This window comes from Scyliorhinus canicula, chromosome 14 (genome assembly GCF_902713615.1).
Source record: "Scyliorhinus canicula chromosome 14, sScyCan1.1, whole genome shotgun sequence".
Lineage (NCBI taxonomy): Eukaryota > Metazoa > Chordata > Chondrichthyes > Carcharhiniformes > Scyliorhinidae > Scyliorhinus > Scyliorhinus canicula.
In genome coordinates, this window is record NC_052159.1 from 58,406,029 (window position 1) to 58,422,379 (window position 16,351).

The window sequence follows — 16,351 nt, forward strand, 5'->3', positions numbered from 1 at the left end:
ACGTTTCGGACCCAATAGAGAGGATGGAAGAAATCATGAGGATTCCAGGGGAATTTGGCCGGTTTTCGGGGTATAAGCTTAATATGCGAAAGAGTGAGATGTTTGTGGTCCAGGCGAGGGGACGGGAGAGGCAACTGGGAGAGCTGCCGTTTAGGTTAGTAGGGGGAAGCTTTAGGTACCTAGGCATTCAAGTGGCACGGGAATGGGACTGGCTGCATAAATTGAATTTGGCCCGGCTAGTGGATCAAATGAGGGACGATTTTCGGAGATGGGACGTGCTTCCGTTGTCTCTGGCTGGGAGGGTGCAAACAGTGGAGATGATGGTCCTCCCGAGATTCCTATTTGTATTTTAGTGTCTCCCCATCTTTATTACGTAGTCCTTTTTTAAACGTGTCAACAGAGTGATCACGGGCTTCGTCTGGGCGTGCAAGACCCCGCGAGTAAGGAAGGTAATAATTGAGCAGAGTCGGGGAGAGGGCGGGCTGGCGCTGCCAGATTTTAGCAACTATTACTGGATGGCTAATATAGCCATGATCAGGAAGTGGGTGGTGGGGGAGGCGGCTTTGTGCAAGGGCACCAGTCTGGGGGCGTTGGAAAATGCGCGTCTGCCATTCCCGCCGGCACGGTACTCCACCAGCCCTGTGGTGGTGGCGGCCCTGAGAGTTTGGGGCCAATTGAGGAGGCGGCATGTGGGAGCAGTGGGAGCATTGGTCTGTGCCCCAATCTGTGATAATCACCGGTTTGTCCTGGGGAGTATGGACGGGGGGGGGGGGGGGGGGGGGGGGGGTGTTTCCCGGTTATGGCGGAGAGCGGGGATTGAGAGGATGGGGGATATGTTCAGATATAGGGGAGCTTTCCGAGTATGGTGGTGTTGGAGTTTGGATTGGCGAGTGGAAACAAATTCAGGTATCTGCAGGTGCAGGACTTCCTTCATAAACAGGTGTCAACCTTCCCGCTCCTACCGCTAAGGGGGATTCAGGACAGGGTAGTTTCCAGAGGGTGGGTAGGAGAAGGAAGCGTTTCGGACATTCATTAGGAGCTTATGGGGTCGGAGGAGATGCAGACCGAGGATCTGATGTGCTAGTGGGAGGAGTAGCTGGGAGGTGAGATAGAGGATGATCTGTGGGCTGACGCGTTGAGAAGAGTCAACCTCGTCTGCACATATGCCAGGCCCAGCCTGATACAATTTAAGGTTGTTCACCGGGCTCACATGACAGTGGTCCGGATTAGCATATTTTTTGGGGTGGAGGACAGGTGTGCAAAATGTGCGGGAGGACCAGCGAACCATGTCCACATGTTCTGGGCATGTCCAAAGCTTGGGGGATTTTGGCACGGGTTTGTGGACATAATTTCCAAGGTGTTAAAAACAAGGGTGGCGCTGAGACCAGAGGTGGCGATTTTCGGGGTGTCACAGGATCCAGGAATCCAGGAGGAGAAAGAGGCAGACGTTTTGGCCTTTTCTTCCCTGGTAGCCCGGAGACGGATACTATTAGCTTGGAGGGACTCAAAGCCCCCGAAGTCGGAGATCTGGCTATCGGACATGGCTAGCTTTCTGTTTGGAGAAAATCAAGTTCGCCTTGAGAGGGTCACTGTTAGGGTTCGCCCGGAGGTGGCAGCCGTTCGTCGACTTCTTTACGGAAAATTAATTGTCAGCAGATGGGGGTTGGGGGGAGGGGGGAGTAGTTTAGATAGAGTAGGGGGTCAATAAGGGTGGGACCTGTACGAAAGGTAAATGGCTTTTGCACTATCTTTATGGTTTCATGTATATTGTTTATTTTGTTGTTGTTACTCTACCAAAAATACCTCAGTAAAATGTTTAATAAAAAAAATGTTTGCAGATGATACAAAGATATGTAGAGGGACAAGTAGTACTGAGGAATCGGGGTCATACAGAAGGACTTGGACAGGCTAGGAGAGTGGGCAAAGAAGTAGCAGATGGAATACAATGTGGAAAAGTATGAGGTTATGCCCTTCGGAAGGAGAAATGAAGGCATAGACTATTTTCTAAATGGGGAAATGCTTAGGAAATCAGAAGCACAAAGGGACTTGGGAGTCCTTGCTCAAGGTTCTCTTAAGGTTAACGTGCAGGTTCAGTCGGCAGTTAGGAAGGCAAATGCAATGTTCGCATAAATGTCGAGAGGGCTAGAATACAGGAACAGGGATGTACTTCTGAGACTGCACAGGCTCTGGCCAGGCCCCATTTGGAGTATTGTGAGCAATTTTGGGCCCCGTAACTGAGGAAAGATGTGCTGGCCTTGGAAAGGGTCCAGAGGTTCACAAGAATAATTCCTGGAATGAAGAGCTTGTCGTATGAGGAATGATTGAGGACTCTGGGTCTGTACTCGTTGGAGTTTCGAAGGATGAGGGGTATCTTATTAAAACTTACAGGATACTGCAAGGCTTGGATAGAGTGGACGTGAAGGGGATGTTTCCACTAATAGGGAAATCTAAAAACCAGAGGGCACAATCTCAGACTAGGGATGATCCTTTAAAACAGAGATGAGGAGGAATTTTTTCAGCCAGAGGCTGCTGAATCGGTGGAACTCTTTGCCGCAGAAGGCTGTGGAGGGCAAATCACTGAGTGCCTTTAACTCAGAAATAGATACGTTTTTGATAAATAAGGGGATCGGGGTTATGTGGAGAAGGCAGGAGAAAAATATCAGCCATGATTGAATTGGCAGAGCAGACCTGATGGGCTGAGTGACCTAATTCTGGTCCTATGCTTATGATCTTATGGACTTTCATTTTCATTTCATTTCACTTGATGGTGTGTGTGCTTACCAAAGAGAAAAGAAAATTGCATGTGTCATCCTTCTTTAAAGAGCTGTAGGTAAAATTTAAAGGGATACTGCCACTTATAGATTAATGGTTTGCATACAGTGGCGTAAAGTATTTCAGACTTATCAAAGGCTTCAAATAATTAAATTTTATTTTCAAAAAACGGTTGGGGGAGCAAACCAAGGAAAGCAAAACAACATGGAGATAGAAAATGGAGTCCATGGGTAACTGTGATTGAGCACCCAAAGATTTATTTTAATGACCAATAACATGGAAGTGTGGCACATGAGATGGGTGTGAAGAGATTATACTGTGGCACTCCAAAGACACTTGCTGGAAGATAGATAGCGACATGCTTGGTAGGACATGGTGTCAGACTTAACCCCATGTTCGCTACAGAACAACCTGGTGTCACGGTCAGCGGAGAGAGGAACGTCTTTATTTTTCTCACCATCTGTCCATAAGCAGAAGTGTTTTAATTTTTGAAATAGGTTGTGGCGTGTTTCCCCATGTCATTTGTTTATCAAGTCAAGTGATTCACAGCAACCTCTTTTTAGGGTTAAATCAGAAGTATTGTTTATTCATATATTCAAAACTGGGGCATGGTCATCACAACTACACACACACACAAGAAAGAGATACTATATGAACAATAGACAGGAAAGCGTTTTACAACAAGGAATAACTTAAAACAAAAGAAACCAAAGGTATGGATATTAATTCACGTCAATGTTCAAGTCCAATGAGGGCTGATTCATGTAAGAGTTAAAGTTCAGGCGGGTTCCATTAGCTGAAAGCAGGAGTTGCACAATTCCTTTAAACTTGATGATGACGCAACAGGATGAGGTTGGCATTTAGAGACTTGCTCTGCTCCACAAGTGATGGAAGAAATTTTCCAGAGAACCAGACTTTGAGGGATTAAGACTTGAGGCAGGCTTTGTTGTCTGCCTGCAGTCCTGCTTTGGTATTGACAGGCTGACTGTTAAACAGAAGACTGACTTTGAGTCCAGGAATGTAAAGTTAAAACTTTCCAAAGGAGCTTGGGTCATGTGGTGCTGCCAATTGATATGTCAATTTCAGGTTATCAATCAATTTTGATGTCTCAGGTCAAGGTCCATTGTTTGCCTTAGGAGATAGATGGTGGCTAATAGTGCCACCGCAGGTATAATGAGTTTTGATGTATCCCTCTTTGTTATTAGTTCAAGCTGATGAGACAGACTGTCTGCTGCTCCCTTCTTTCATTAATTCCAATTGGTGCATACAATAATTGGTGTGAGATTCCACAAGAATGAAGGTTGAGCTTTGTCCTGTAATTACTTTTGGACGTTTCCAGAATCATAGCTAACTTGCAAATCATGTGACCTGTAACTTTGGGTTCAGTAAAGTCAATCTTTAAATAAGTAGAAAGTCAGGTTTGATTTAAACAGTTTATGATCTTGTTCATGTCTTATGGACATAACATTGGTAACAAATGTGGAAGAGATTGAAGCACTATCAATTAGAACGAGACGAGAGTACAGCGTAATCGAGGCTCCATTACTCAGAGATGTGTTGCCTCCTGCAGCTGCTGCTGAAATGGCTGCAGCTCGGTGAGCACACACATTTATACTCCGTCTACTAGACAGAGCCAGCAGGCAGGGATCTACGCCCGTGCCTGTACTACAGGGCCTTACCGTAATACACCTCATATGCGGTACACACAATACAATACAATATAACAGTGGTGACTACCACATTCACCCCGTTAAAAAAAAAGAGTCCGGCGGGGGTGGAATGCTATTCACATGTAGGCATTTAGAATTTTAGGAACAGTTCATACATTCAGACGATCGGGCGCCTTGATCCGTCGTTGCAAGCGCCGCAGTCTCGGTGGTGATTCAGGCGTCGGTTTGGTCCTCAGTTACTCCGGGAGCGTGTCGACCTCATCTTCAACCCCGGGTGGGACCAAGGGGAGGACGGATCGTCCTGGAGCAGGGGCTGTGGTGGCGTGTGCTGGGGGGAGGGAAGGCGGCACCAGGGCAGGGGGGGGGGGGTGTGGGGACCCAGCTGGTGCCAGGTCCCTGAGGGAGACCGTGTCTTGGCGGCCGTCGGGGTACGCTACGTAGGCGTACTGCGGGTTTGCATGAAGAAGCTGTACCCTCTCAACCAACGGGTCCGCCTTGAGGAGCCGCACGTGCTTGCGGAGGAGAAAGGGTCCTGAAGCTGTCAGCCACGTTGGGAGCGGAACCCCGGAGGTGGACTTCCTGGGGAAGGCAAAGAAATGTTCATGGGGAGTTTTGTTAGTCGTCGTGCAAAAGAGCGAACGAATGGAGTAGAGGACATCGGGGAGGACTTCCTGCCAGCGGGAGGCCGGGAGATTTCTGGACCTTCCAGACCGTCCCATTCTCCCACTCCACCTGCCCCTTTCCCCAGGGGTTGTAGCTGGTCGTCCTGCACGAGGCGATGCCCCTGATGAGCAGGTACTGGTGCAGCTCCTCGCTCATAAATGAGGATCCTGGTCGCTGTGGACCTAGGCGGGAATAACCGAACAGAGCGAAGATGGTGTTGAGGGCTTTGATGATGGTGGCAGACGTCATATCGGTGCATGGGACGTCGAAGGGGAATCTGGAATATTCGGCGATCACATTAAGAAAGTATGTGTTTCGATCGGTGGAGGGGAGGGGCCCTTTGAAATCCACGCTGAGGCGTTCAAAGGGGCGGGAGGCCTTTACCAGGTGCGCTCGATCTGGCCGGTAGAAGTGCGGTTTGCACTCCGCACAGAACTGGCAGTCTCTGGTGGTAGCCCTGACTTCCTTGATTGAGTAGGGCAGATTGCGGGCCTTTATGAAATTATAAAAACGGGTGACCCCCTGGGTGACAGAGATCGTCGTGCAGGGTCCGGAGTCGGTCCACTTGTGCGCTGGCACATGTACCTCGGGATAGGGCATCGGGGGGCTTGTTGAGCTTATCAGGGCGATACAAAATCTCATAATTGTAGGTGGAGAGCTCAACCCTCCACCTCAAGATTTTATAATTTTTGATCTTACCCCGCTGTGTGTTGTTGAACATGAAGGCAACCGACCGTTGGTCAGTGAGGAGAGTGAATCTCCTGCCGGCCAGGTAATGCCTCCAATGCCGCACAGCCTCTATTATGACCTGGGCCTCCTTCTTGACGGAGGAGTGCCGGATTTCGGAGGCATGGAGGGTGCGGGAGAAGAATGCCACAGATCTGCCTGCCTGGTTGAGGGTGGTGGCCAGAGCGACGTCTGATGCATCGCTCTCGACTTGAAAGGAGAGGGTCTCGTCAACCACATGCATCGAGGCCTTGGCGATGTCGGCCTTAATATGGTCGAAGGTCTGGTGAGCCTCGGCCGTCAGTGGGAAAACGGTGGAGTGGATGAATGGGCGGGCCTTGTCCGCAAAGATAGGGACCCACTGGGCGTAGCATGAGAAGTAATAAATTGATGCACTATAAATTACGACGAGACGAGAGTAGAATGTAATCAAGGCTTTATTATGCAGTGATGTGTAGCCTCCAGCAGCTGCTGCCGAAATGGCTGCAGTTCGGAGAGCCCACACATTTATGCTCCGCCTACTGGGCGGAGCCAGCAGGCAGGGATCTACCCCCGTACCTGTACTACAGAGCCTTACCGTAATACACCTCATATGTGGTACACACAATACAATACAATACAATACAACAGTGGTGACTACCGCAGAGATGAAGATGCCAGATTAAGACTACCCAACAACCCCATTAGATGGCACAAATATACATGTCATAAAGTGTTGCCTGTCAAACTGCTCTCCATTTACTGTTTAATCATGCTAAGCCCACACATAGCTTTATAGTTCTGACACTTTTTACCCATTCCCCAAGTCACACATCAGACTACAATTCAGAATCAAAAGCTAGGAATGCTTGCATTTATTGCCTATCCTTATTGCGAGACAGCAGTCGGAGGGCTGCTGAATCCCGGGCCCAGCTATGTCCAAGCCTGATACTGAGTCACTGGTACAGAGTTACCTGGAGTTGATGGAGACGATAGGGAGAAGCCGGAACATTCAGAGGGGGTGTCAGCATCACCCCAACAGATCCATAGTCTCTTGGAGGAGTCCCAGAGGATATGGGCGCAGGAGATGTCGCCGGCAAGGCGTGGCACCGAGGCCAACACTGCAGCGTGGGACTGTAGTGGAGATCCTGATGCACAACATCAGCACCATGAGTGAAGGTGTCCAAGACTTCGCACAGTCAGTGATGGCCATGGCTGAGGGTCTCGACAGAACGACCGCCTCATTGGGGGATGTCACCCAGTACCAGTCTGACTTTGATGAGGTTCTGTGGGACTATGTCCCAATCACTGAGGAACATCAATAAGGGCATCGACACGATGCAAGACCATGGGGACATGATGCAGGTGCAGCCGGGGCTCGCATCAACTGCCCCTCCATCCCAAGGTGAACCCCAGAGGCCTATGTGCACTGAGTGGGAGGAGGGGGTGCTGAGTGCCAACCCGGACCCATCCCATGAGGTGGCGATGGTGGCCACCAATTCCCCTGAGTTCCATCCCTCTGATAAGGCCACGCCTCGAAGTCAACACATGGGACAGGGCGACCAACAAGTGAGCTCGTTCCCTCCGGCCTCAGAGCACCCGCCAGGGGCATCGAATGCCACAGGATGAGGTAAGCAGCTGGCTGCCTCCACCCCTGATGTGTATCCTGTGGAGACATCCAGACATAGATGTAGAGCTAGGAGGGCCAAGTACATTGAGGATCACTGAGGGCATCGAGGAAAGGGAGAGTGGATGGGGGGCATGTAGAGAGTGGGGAGGGAAGGTGTGGGGCTTGGAGGGTGGGGGGCAGCACCGTTGGGAGAGTGGGGACTTGTATGACACATTAAACATCCTTGTGCAGAACAAGTATGACACTTCTGCAATGCAGGCTGACCTCGAACCCTTGGCCCATCTCTCCAGGCATCTCCCCCTCCCCATGGCACCCAGCCACCCTCCAGCCATGGACCTGTCCCCGGAGCTGTGCCCTATCCCCTGGGAGTTTGGATGTTGGCTGTTGCATGTGTGATGTTGCCTCTAGCAGTGTTCAGACACAGTGTCCAGACATCAAGGTGTGATTGGGATGCTAGGCAATAACTCCCACATGCTATATCTTTGGCCACTCCCACTATTCACCGGCCTCGTTACACTTGAGCAAGAGCATAACAAGGCCGGAGAATCGCGCCCTTAGTGAACCAGGATTGTTTTTTCGACAATCGATGATAGTTTTCAAGTTGAACAGTGTTATATTCTAGATTTAATCATTGAATTCAAATTACACAAGATGCAGGATTTGGACCTATGTCCCTGGAGCCTGGACTCTGGATTGCCAATCCAGTGGTGTTGTCAGTATGCCATTGTCTCCATCGTGACTTGCTTCCACTTAAGCATGCACATAACCAACTAACATTTACATACAATTTATAACTTGAAATGGTTGAAGTTTTGCCTCGGCGTTAGTGTTCTAATGTATGTTCCTTTTCTTTCATTGTAGGTCTATAGTGACAAGCCTGTGGGGACCATCTATGGCCTAAATTGTTGTATATCTAACCATGCTAAAGTCGGTTATCTCAATTGGCTGGACAGCTGGTTCGTGATGTGGAGAAATGCCAACAGTGCGGGTTTGTTTTCTGTACTGGCTGAGGTTAATCATGAATGCCCACCTTCTCAATCGTGACCCTCAGATTAAATCACCGCCAGTCAGCCCTCAAAGGGGGAGCAGCCTATGGGCCTCTGGGACTGTTGCAACATTTACATTTACTCCACCACAGGATGTTTTGCTGAAATCCTCGGAGATGGAAATCATCAAATTGATGTAAACGTCCATTTTGTATACTTTTATTCTCATTGCAAAAACCCTTGGAAAAGCTACCCTTTGTTGAATGTTGTGTAACTAGGTTTTTAATTTCTGCTGAACAACGTTCCCAGCCTTGAAAAGCTAATTTTATATTGGTGGAACGTCATACTTTTCCATTCCATTATAAAAATTCCATAGATTTAAAAAAATTAAGTTTGTTTATGCAATTTCAGCATCAACCATAATCTCATGTGTATGCCTCAATCCAGAGTCTGCTTTCCGTAAAGTTTGAAAAAGTGAATGATAAAACCATCTTCCTGGTTTGCTACCTATGAGAATTCTTCAGTGTGATTCGATATTTAGCTTGCTTGATGACATCACTACTCCTGGATGTCAGCGATCCCTTACAGCTGGAAATATGAAATTCACACCACAGTGCTTGCCAGATCTTTAAGGGCAGATAAGCAACAGTAATTCATTTTTGACTTTAAAATCTGGCGCATGAGGTCTCAGATGATTCAGCAGTGTAATGGGGAAAAAAATGTCTTCATAACTAATGACATAGTGATGGCAGGAAAATCTCAGCAATAAGTCTAGGTCCCTGCCATGATTAAAGCGACCTGTTTACTAATGCAGTAGCTTTATTATCATCAGAAGTTATGTCACATTTTTGTGACATTATCTGTGTTTGGTATCTGCAGTATATTTTAGATATGTTATCTTCTAATTGTATGCTATATTTATAAAACTTGATAATAAAAGGAAATACATGGTAAATATTAACCAAGTTTTACTTTTGCTATTGTTTAATAATTTTTGGTTTAACATTAATTCACTGTTGATTTTGTCAAAAGGCAAGTATTATTGTCTGAAATATGCCATTTAAAATTGTATTGTATTAATATGTTTAGATGAAGTTCCTCTGCTATTTTAAGCAATTCATTACTGATATCCCACAGCATGATTTAAATGTCATCGTTTCTTGCAACGGAGAATGATTTTCTGACATTTTATCTGCAACGACAACCTACACAAATAGCTTCTCAAAGAGTATTCAATTTGTTTCTTCTACTTCTAGCTTTGGTTCAGTTGTAGCACACTCATCTCCAGGTCAGAGAGTCATGGATTTAAACTCCTTTTCAGGATTGGAGCACTCTTTTTAAATCACTCTTGGGAAGTGTTCAATTTATGGCCTGTCATAATATACACCAGTATATCATGGTGCAGACACGCACTGATGGACACACACAGGGACCAATCAACATGTACAAACACCGCAGCCAAACACCAGTTAGAATACACACACTATAAAGGCAGAGGGCACCACGGTTCCCGTTCATTCTGGGTGCTGCCTCTCAGTGGAACAAGAACTCATCCAGTCCAGCACAGACTCACACCACGTGCTGAGAGAATCAACTGGTTCGGACAAGGCTTGGGTCTCTAGTTTAAGTTAGCATCATTTAGACCCGCAGTCATCGTGTGTTAGTTAGTTAGAAGTTAGTTAATAAAATTGAGTTGAACCTTCCTCAGTGTTGGTAGTGTCTGTTCATCTCTCAAGTCTACACTAGCCAACACTTCATGGCCCATCCCTAATTGCCCTTAAAACAATTGGCGTACTTGGCCATTTCAAAGGGTATTTAAAAGTCAACCACATTGTTATGGTCTGGAGTCACATGTAGGACAGATCAGGCAATGTCCTTCCCTAAGATGTCCTTCCCGTACCAGCCTCCCCGGACAGGCGCCGGAATGTGGCGACTAGGGGCTTTTCACAGTAACTTAATTGAAGCCTACTCGTGACAATAAGCCATTTTCATTTTCATAAAGGACATTAATTAGTGAACCAGATGGAATTTTATGACAATTGACAATGATGTTTTGATGTTCAGATGTGCTGTGCCTTAGATGAAATGTTAACATTACTCAGTAGAGTAAACCAGAGGAATTCTCCCAGTTCACTGTTCAAAGTTTATCTTTCAACCAACAACTCCAAAAGCTGATTAACCAGTCATTCATCTTATTGATATTTGTGGGATTTTAAAAAAAAATTTAGAGTACCCAATTTTTTTTTCCCAATTAAGGGGCAATTTAGTGTGGCCAATCCACCGAACCTGCACATCCTTGGGTTGTGGGGGTGAAACCCACACAGACATGGAGAGAATATGCAAACTCCACACGGACAGTGACCCAGGGCCAGGATCCGAAGCCGGGTCCTCAGCGCCGCAGTCCCAGTGCTAACCACTGCACCACATGCCACCCATTTGTGGCATCTTAATGTAAGCAAATTGACTGGCATTTCTATCTACAAAATAAGCGCCTATACTCCAAAATCAAATCATTGCCATATCCTAGTCTGATCCCTGTCTGTCTTCTGAGTGCTCAAACCCATCAGCTGCACGCGGTGTGCCCGGGGGGGGGGGGGGGTGCCTAGAAAGATGGGCCAAGGGTTCGGAGGTCGGCCTGCATTGCGTAACAAAGTGACAGAGGCTTCACACTGGCTGTGCACAAGGGTGTTTATTGTGTGTAACAATTCCCCACTCTCCCGATGGTGCTGCTCCCCGCCCTCACCCTTCCCTACCCCCCGCACTCTCCTCACCCCCTACCTACCCCTTCCCCCCACCACCCCATCTCCCTCCCCCGGTGTCCCAGTGGTCTTCAATGTGATTTGCCTTCCTAGCTCTGCTGCTAGGTGTGGCACACTTGTTGGTGGCATAGCTACGCCACCCTGTTCAGGTGCTGAGTGTGATACGTGGCCTCATCAGAGGGGTGGAACTCGGAGGAGCTGGTGGTCACCGTCGCCCCTCCATGGGGTGGGTCCGGGTTGGCATTCAGCGCCCCCTCCTCCCGCTCAGTGCCCATAGGGCCCTGGGGTTCACCTGGGGATGGAGGGGCAGCTGGTTCATGCCCCGGCTGCCCTGCATCATCTGGATATGCCAGCCATGGCTGTTCCCCATGGTCCGCACCATCGTGTCACGCCCTCGGCGATGCTCCTCAGTGACTGGGACATGCTCTGCAGCACCTTGGCAATGCCCATCTGACATTGGGACAAGCTCCCCAGCACCTCACCATTCCCATCTGAGAGTGGGACATGTCCCGCAGAACCTCATCAACCTGGTCCAGTACCGTCAGCTGGAGAACCTGTGGGAGAATGGACATATTGTCAGTAAGAGGGATGGGTCAGTCAGAAAGGTAATAACAACTCACGTTTGACAGGTCCTTTGGCTGGTGTCAGATGGTCCTCACCTCCGCGGCTTCCACCAGCCTCTGCGTTGGTGACCATTCTGTCCTCGGCAACATCAGTCACCTCTACAGCATGCTCCTCGAAGGTGGTGAAGATTCTGATGTCTGGCTCCCCTCTGCCAGTCTGGACCCTCTCCTGGCAATTGTGGGAGAGCATTTTCTGAGGGGACAAAGAGAGGGCATTGTTAGCTGTGCGTGTGCTTCACAGTGGTTGAAGGGAGAGGAGGGTCAGAGGGAGGGTTGGGGGTCACATGGAGAGCTGTGGAGTGGATGCCCACACGGGGGAGGAAAGTTCCTGGGCAGGGGTGGACAACGGAACTGGTATCTACTCACCCATGCTGGCCGGTGTAGGTCATTGACCTTTTTTTGGCACTGGAGTCCAGTCCTCTGTTCACACTCCCAGAGCTCACTGCTGCAACCAACTCATCCCAGGCAACACTGGCTGCCTTATGGCTGACCCTCCAGGACCCTTTGGGGAACAGGACATCCCTCCTAGCCTCTACTGCGTCTAGGAACCTGGCCAGATCTGCATTCCCGAATCTTGGGGCTGGTCTCCTGGACGCCATTGTTGTGAGCTGGCTGGGGTTGGCTGAGCAAGTGCAGCTTAAATGCACAACCTTGTTAGCGGGGGGCTGGTGAGTGTGGAGCTGGCAAATCAAGTGGCGAGCCTTCGTTTGCGGCAAGAAGCCCATGGGCCTCGTTAAATGGACCAATTAACGTTGAATGGAGTTGCCGTGACTCAGTTTGAATAAGGGGCTTAAATAGGGAATGTGCGGTTGAGGCCACACAAAGCCCGTTTTTTACAACAGGAAGCTCTGCTTGCCGGAACTCCCCGTTGTAGCGAAAGATCGACATGCCATTTTTAAAGGGCGTCCGGATCTCCGAGGCCCACAAGGAAAATCCCTGACCTGCACCCCCAGCCCGAATGCAACATGGGAGGGTTCCCCCGCACCCCCCCCCCCCCCAACACCCATGGCAAACAACAACGGCTCGATTGTGCGCACGCAGAAAATGTCAGCGTGGCACCTTGGCAGTGCCAACCTTGCACCCTGCCAGTGTCCCTGTCAGCTGCCCGTGTCCCTGTCAGCTGGCAGTGCCACTGCCAGGGTGGCAGGCTGGCACTGCCAGGGTGGCAGGCTGGCACTGCCAGGGTGGCTAAGTTGCACCACTAATGCTAGGTCACCAGCCTGCCCAAAGGGCGTTCAGCTGGGGGCCTTCAATCCCCTTGGAGACCCCCATGGGTGCAGTCCCTTCCTGTCCCCATTTGTGGGAACTTGTACCAAACGGCATTCGCCTGAGGTTCATGAGGCAAAAGACTTGAATCCGAAAGCCTCAGGTACGTTGGGAATCTTACTACCTTGCTCTAATATTCAGATTTGCCAAAAACTGATCCACCCATTGTCGGCATGATTCCCCTTGCAACGTCTTGTGAGATTGGGTTGAATCTGGCGAGGCTTTGCGAGCCGGGTAGATCCCGGGGGTTGGGTCTCCCGGCTTTCACCAGTCATGCTGCGCAGCGGTGAGCCTCTTTTCTGGTGCAGCTTGGCCGGAGGTTCATACCCAGTGGTTAGCACTGCTGCCTCACAGCTCCAGGGATCCGGGTTCAATTCCAGCCTCGGGTGGCTGTCTGTGTAGAGCCTGCATGTTCTCCCCGTGTCAGCATGGGTTTCCTCCGGGTGCTCCAGTTTCCTCCCACAGTCCAAAGATGTGCAGGTTAGGTGGATTGGCCATGATAAATTGCCCCTTGTGTCAAAAAAGGTTAGGAGGGGTTACGGGGATAGGATGGAGGCGTGGGGTTGGGTAGGATGTTCTTTCTGGGGGCTGGTGTGGACTCGATGGGCTTGGTGCTTCCTGCACTGTAAGTTCTATATGTTAGCACTGTGATTGCTGAGCAATAAATTGAATTTTTACCAAAGACTGCACTGAGCAGGAGGGCCAATGTTTCTGAGATTCACAAGAATGAATGAATGCATGGGTTGCAAGCTAGAATAATCCCATGGCTGATACCACCTCACCGCTGCTCCCAAATTTCTTTTCAGGTTTAGTAGGCATGTTGTTGGCCTCAATGTGAAAATAGAGGGAATTAAAGTGCTTCGGCAGACAATAAAGGAGCAAGTACACCTTATGGCCTTGAGAGAGCTTGTGGAAGAAATAGGAATGGCTAAGTCTGGGTGAACATATTGCAGCCAAACATTTAAAAATGCTTCAGAGAAGTTATTGAATGTTGCTCTATCTGATGAAGATCTAGGATTCTAAAATCTCCCCTCCATCTCTTGAAGTTTTTCACACAATTAATGAATTTTCAACCGTAGTAACAGTTGTAATGTTGACAAATGCGATTCAATGCACTGATAGTAGAAGTGTTCTAGTAAAATAACCATGAATTGAACTTTTGGTGTAAATTATGGAGACTAACAATCAGTGTATCTATATGCCTCCAAGAGAAATTGAAGTTTGATCTAACAGTTAGTGACAGGGGATACAAGATTCGCACAGGGCAGGCCTAACTTTATCAGGAATATATGCGTGAGGTAATGATACAATCCTGGGTGCTCAGAGCCTGCACATCATTACTGCTAGAATTTATACTTCAGCAGGACTGAGATTGTGATTCAGCTTTATAGCACATACTCTCGCATGTTTGCTCTCTCTATATTTATTACTCTCTCCATCTGCATGGTCAAGATATATTCAATTGACCTAGGACTGCAAGCAATTCTATCAGATTATTTTTAATATTGCCCAATAGATTGGTCCTGGACTTCAGTTTCGAGGTCTGTGAATTAGCAGATACGTGATGCCCAATAGGGAGATAAGATAAATATTCCGGTGCTTGGTAAATCTGACATGAAAGAGCCACCAATGAATTATGACCGGCCTCTCTGTTATCAACATCCGGCTCCTAGGCCTCAATCATCTCATGTGGAAGTGAGTGTTCTGTTCTCAACACTCTCGGAGTAAAATTCCATTTAAGATTTTAGTAATTACTATATATTTACAGTCTCTAGCTTTGGATTTCACTGCAGCACACACTTAACACTCAATCTAGTTCTCTTCACTCTCAATCAGCCCCACAGATTGGTATCAAGAAGACAGACGCTCTCTCATCCCCAGTGTTATAACCCCTTTGAGACCCACGGGGAGAGCCCGATTAATCCCACCGTGAGCCTTGTGGAGTATGATCCCTCTCTGAGGGGTCTCCGCCCCTCAGCAGGCTACTTAATTCAGTGCCTTAAAAGCCGGCCCAGGTAGGAGCCAAGCTGCGAAGAAGTCCCAATTGGGACTGGGCTGTTACTTGTAAATACTTTACTTTTGACTCTCCTTTTCACACTCCCCTTGACTACAAAATTGGTGACGAGGATAAAACAGAACTCCAGTTGGTGCTGCTAATTATTTGGAGCATAGTCGCCTCTCTTCATGAAGGAATAAAGTTTACACCATTTTGAACATGCCGCTCTTTGGCAGACTCGATGCCTTTGATGCAGGTGTAGAGGACTGGACTCAGTATGTGGAACGTATGGGCTATTTTTTCAGGCAAATGCTATAGTTGGGGGTGATCACCAGATGGTAAATCTTCTGACCGCCAGTGAGGCCCCACTTTCAGCATCATAAAGAGCCTGATGTACTCCGCGGCTCCAGACTGCAAGGCATTCAAAGAACTAGTGGCGTTCATTGCAAACCATTACGACCCCAAGCCTTCAGTTACCATACAGAGGTACTGATTTAAGACAGCCGAGAGGAGCCCAGGGGAGTCCATTAAAGTTTTTGGCACAATTTCACAAAATGGCAGAGTTTTATGACTATGGGCCATCCCTATTCAAGATGCGATGAGGCCGCCTTCTATGCAGAGTAAATAATATGGTGACCCAGTGTAACCTGCTGGCCGAACCGCTGCTGGACATAAAAAAGGCCATTGAGATCTCCCTCTCACGGAAGTGTGCAGAGAAGGGAGTTGATGAACTTTAGGGGACGTCAGGGATGGAGGTAAACAGCCTGGGGCACCCCACCCCCTTTCTGGCACACAGTGGCCCTTAGGTATGCGAGCACTGCCAGGACCAGGCCTATTGGCAAGGTCCATTACAGTCGGATAGGACACCTCCCCGGAATTGATAGAGGATGCCCCAAGGTGGTGCGGCATTTTGACCAGCGAAATTGCAGGGATAGGAAACCACAGGTCAGCCAGCAAACTCGCTGCCATACCCGAGGGACAGACCAGCCCAGAGCCTGGACCCTCGACTGAGAACAACCTGATGACGATGAGTGTATGCAATTGAATTGCATTGCCGAGCCACGTGTTGCCCCAATCATGATTAATACCCAGGTGAACGGCTACCGTCAGAGATGGAGTTGGACAGGAGGACTGCAGTTTTGATAGTAGGGAGGCAGACCTCTAAGAGAACAGTTGGGTTTGTGGGACACTGAGAGAAGACCAGTGACCTATACGGGGGAACCCCCAGTCATAGCGTGCATGACGATGACCCCGGTTGCTTACGTGCAGCAGAGTGTTAGG